Source organism: Panthera pardus, unplaced genomic scaffold, assembly GCF_024362965.1.
Source record: "Panthera pardus isolate Hobbes unplaced genomic scaffold, ASM2436296v1 HiC_scaffold_7, whole genome shotgun sequence".
Classification (NCBI taxonomy): domain Eukaryota; kingdom Metazoa; phylum Chordata; class Mammalia; order Carnivora; family Felidae; genus Panthera; species Panthera pardus.
The window spans coordinates 21,939,754-21,943,195 of record NW_026527002.1 but is presented as its reverse complement, the minus strand read 5'-3'; positions in this window follow the sequence as shown (position 1 = coordinate 21,943,195).

The following is a 3,442-nucleotide window of genomic DNA, read 5'->3' as shown; positions in this document are numbered from 1 at the left end:
ATAAATAAGCACTTGTTATGGAAGAACCTAAGGTTCAAGGATAAGAAGATGGGGTCCCTGAACCTGGAATGATTCACTGCATAATATGGTGAACCTCGCATATGATACAAGCATAATAGTGCAACGTAATCAAGTGTTACAGATGTTAATTAATTGTCAAAAGCATTTTTCTCTTTAAAACCTTACTAGTTACCCCAGCTGGTAACTGTGGCTGACTTTCTCGACAGTACTCAAGATGTCCAAATAGAGCACAATGGGATAGAAGAAGAATGAGGGAAAGGACATTCTTTCCTGAGTGGGGAGCATACCATGATTTATGGAGCAATAACTTCGCTGCTGAGTCTCACCAGGTGTGTGACAGTCCACTCTATCTGGGGTGGGATGGCAGGGATTAGAACGGCATTTGCCAGGGCCTAGAACCGGGTAGGACTTTGCATTGTTCTGTGTCAGTCACTCTGGAATGGCCCTGACTTTAGCACAGAATTTTCCTCTGCACAAGAAGAAATGTCTGGAGTGAAAAGTAAACTCGTAAATGGTTTCATTAGCAGAGACTCAAACCAGCTGAGCTATCCAATTTATCAAACAAGCATAAAACAATAAATATCTCTCACAAGTGTAGTTTACAGGTAGAACCACCATTTTATCCGAAAGATGTTCATTGTGTAATTTAAGTATTATTTGCCTAAGAAGCCCCAAATCCTTTAGAATTATGGGCTAATTTAATTTTTCTGTTTAAACTGTTTTTAAATTAAAGTGTTGGGAAGTCCTTTCCATGTATAGTGAGAAATCTAACATCTTCTACTACTCTCTAAAACACACCTAAACACACATATGCATGTACTCATAGAACTCAGAGATATCTCCAGGAATTCTCAGCATTCCCTTTCTCTTACAAGTTTTTACTTTAATGTTTTTTTTTTTCAAATTTTTAATTTATATTTTCAAGTTTTTATTTAAATTCCAGTTAACATATAGTGTAATATTAGTTTCAGGTGTAGAATTTAGTGATTGATCATTTACATACAACACCTGATGCTCATTACAAGTGCCCTCCTTAATACCCATCAACCATTTAACTCATCCCACTGCCTACCTCTCCTCCATCAACCTTCAGTTTGTTCTCTATAGTTGAGAGTTTTTTTTTCTAGTTTGTCTCTACTTCCCCCTACCATGTTCATCTGTTCTGTTCCTTAAATTACATATATGAGTGAAATCATATGATATTTGTCTTTCTTTGACTGACTTATTTCGCTTAGCATAATACACTCTAGCTCCATCCACATCACTGCAAATGGCAAGATTTCATTATTTTTTACGGATAAGTAATAGTCATTGTATATATATACCATTGTATATACCACCTCTTCTGTATCCACTGATCAGTCAATGGACATTTGGGCTCTTTCCATAATCTGGCATTCTTGATAATGCTGCTATAGACATCGGGGTGCATGTATCCCTTCAAATCAGTATTTTTATATCCTTTGGGTAAATAGCTAGTAGTGCAACTGTTGGGTCATAAGGTAGTTCTATTTTTAACTTTTGGAGGAAGCTTCATACTGTTTTTCAGAGTGGCTGCACCAGTTTTCATTCCCACCAACAGTGTAAGACAGTTCCCCTTTCTCTGCATCCTCGCCAACACTTGTTGTTTCCTGTGTTGTTAACTTTAGCCATTCTGACAGGTGTGAGGTTATATTTCATTGTAGTTTTGATTTGCATTTCCTCAATGATGAGTGAAGTTGAGCATCTTTTCATGTGTCTGTTAGCCACCTCTATGTCTTTTTTGGAAAAAGGTCTATTCATGTCTTCTGCCCATTTCTTAACTGGATTATTTGTTTTTTGGGTTGTCGAATTTGATAAGTTCTTTATAGATGTTGTTTACTAACCCTTTACCAGACATGTCATTTGCAAATATCGTTTCCCATTCTGTAGGCTGCCTTTTAGTTTTGTTTATTGTTTCCTTTACTATGCAGAAGCCTTTTATTTTGATGAAGTCCCAATAGTTTGTTTTTGCTTTTGTTTCCTTTGCCTTGAGAGACATATCTAGTAAGAAGTTGATACAGCCATTGTCAATGAGGTTGCTGCCTGTGTTCTCCTCTAAGATTTTGATGATTTCCTGTCTCACATTTAGGTCTTTCATTCATTTTGAACTTATTGTTGTGTATGGTGTAAGAAAGTGCCCCAGTTTTATTCTTTTGCATGTTGGTTTCCAGTTTTTCCAACGCCATTTGTTGAAGAGACAGTCTTTTTTCCACTGGGTATTCTTTCCTGCTTTGTTGAAGATTAGTTGACCATATAGTTATGGGTACATTTCTGGGTTTTCTGTTCTGCTTCATTGATCTATGTGTCTGTTTTCGTGCCAGTACCATACTATCTTGATCACTATAGTTTTGTAATATAACTTGAAGTCAGGACTTGTGAGACTTCCAGGTGGCTTTTCTTTTTCAAGATTAGCACTGGCTATTTGGGGTCTTTTGTGGTTCCATACAAGTTTTAGGATTGTTTGTTCCAGCTCTGTGAAAAATGCAGCTGGTATTTTGACAGAGGTTGCATTAACTCTGTAGATTGCTTTGTGTAGTATAGACATTTTAACAACATTTGTTCTTTCAATCCACAAGCATGGAATGTTTTTCCATTTCTTTATGTCATCTTCAACTTCTTTTGCCAATGTTTTATAATTTTCAGAGTATAGACCTTTCACCTGTTGGGTTAAGTTTATTCCTAGGTATCTTATAGGTTTTGGTGCAATTGTAAATGGAATAGATTCATTGATTTCTCTTTTTGCTGCTTCATTATTGGTGTATAGAATGCAACAGATTTCTCTACATTGATTTTGTATCCTGAGACTTTACTGAATTCATGTATCAGTTCTAGCAATTTTTTGGTGGGGTCTTTTGGGTTTTATTTATAGAATATCATGTCATCTGCAAATAGTGAAAGTTTGACTTCTTCCTTGTCAATTTTCTTTGTGTTGTCTTATTGATGAAGCTAGGACTTCCAGTACTGTGTTAAGTAACAGGGGTGAGAGTGGACATCCCTGTCTTGATCCTGCCTGTAGAGGCCATTGAGGATAATATTAGTGATCTGTTTCTCTCCCAAAACATGTCTCTGCATTTCCTACATTCCTCGTTATGGCCTTTTCTCTCTTCTAGTTGTGCAGTTTGTTCTCAGTCCTCAGGTCAGTATGTTGAGTATTGAGAAGGATTTGATAGTTATCTAGCAGTGTTCAAGGAGCAAGGCAAGCCTAGGGTCCTCCCACCATGCTCCCATCCTAGCTCCCTGCAATGTTATCGTTCCATTGAAACCTGAGCCTCTCCTGTGCTTCTGTTCCTATGGGCTTCCTTTTGGGCCTCAGATGACCTTAAGGTGCACCATAAATCTTTTTATTTGTTTGTTCCTAAATAACCTCAAATACATGTTTGGTTTATGTAGTGGAGTTTTA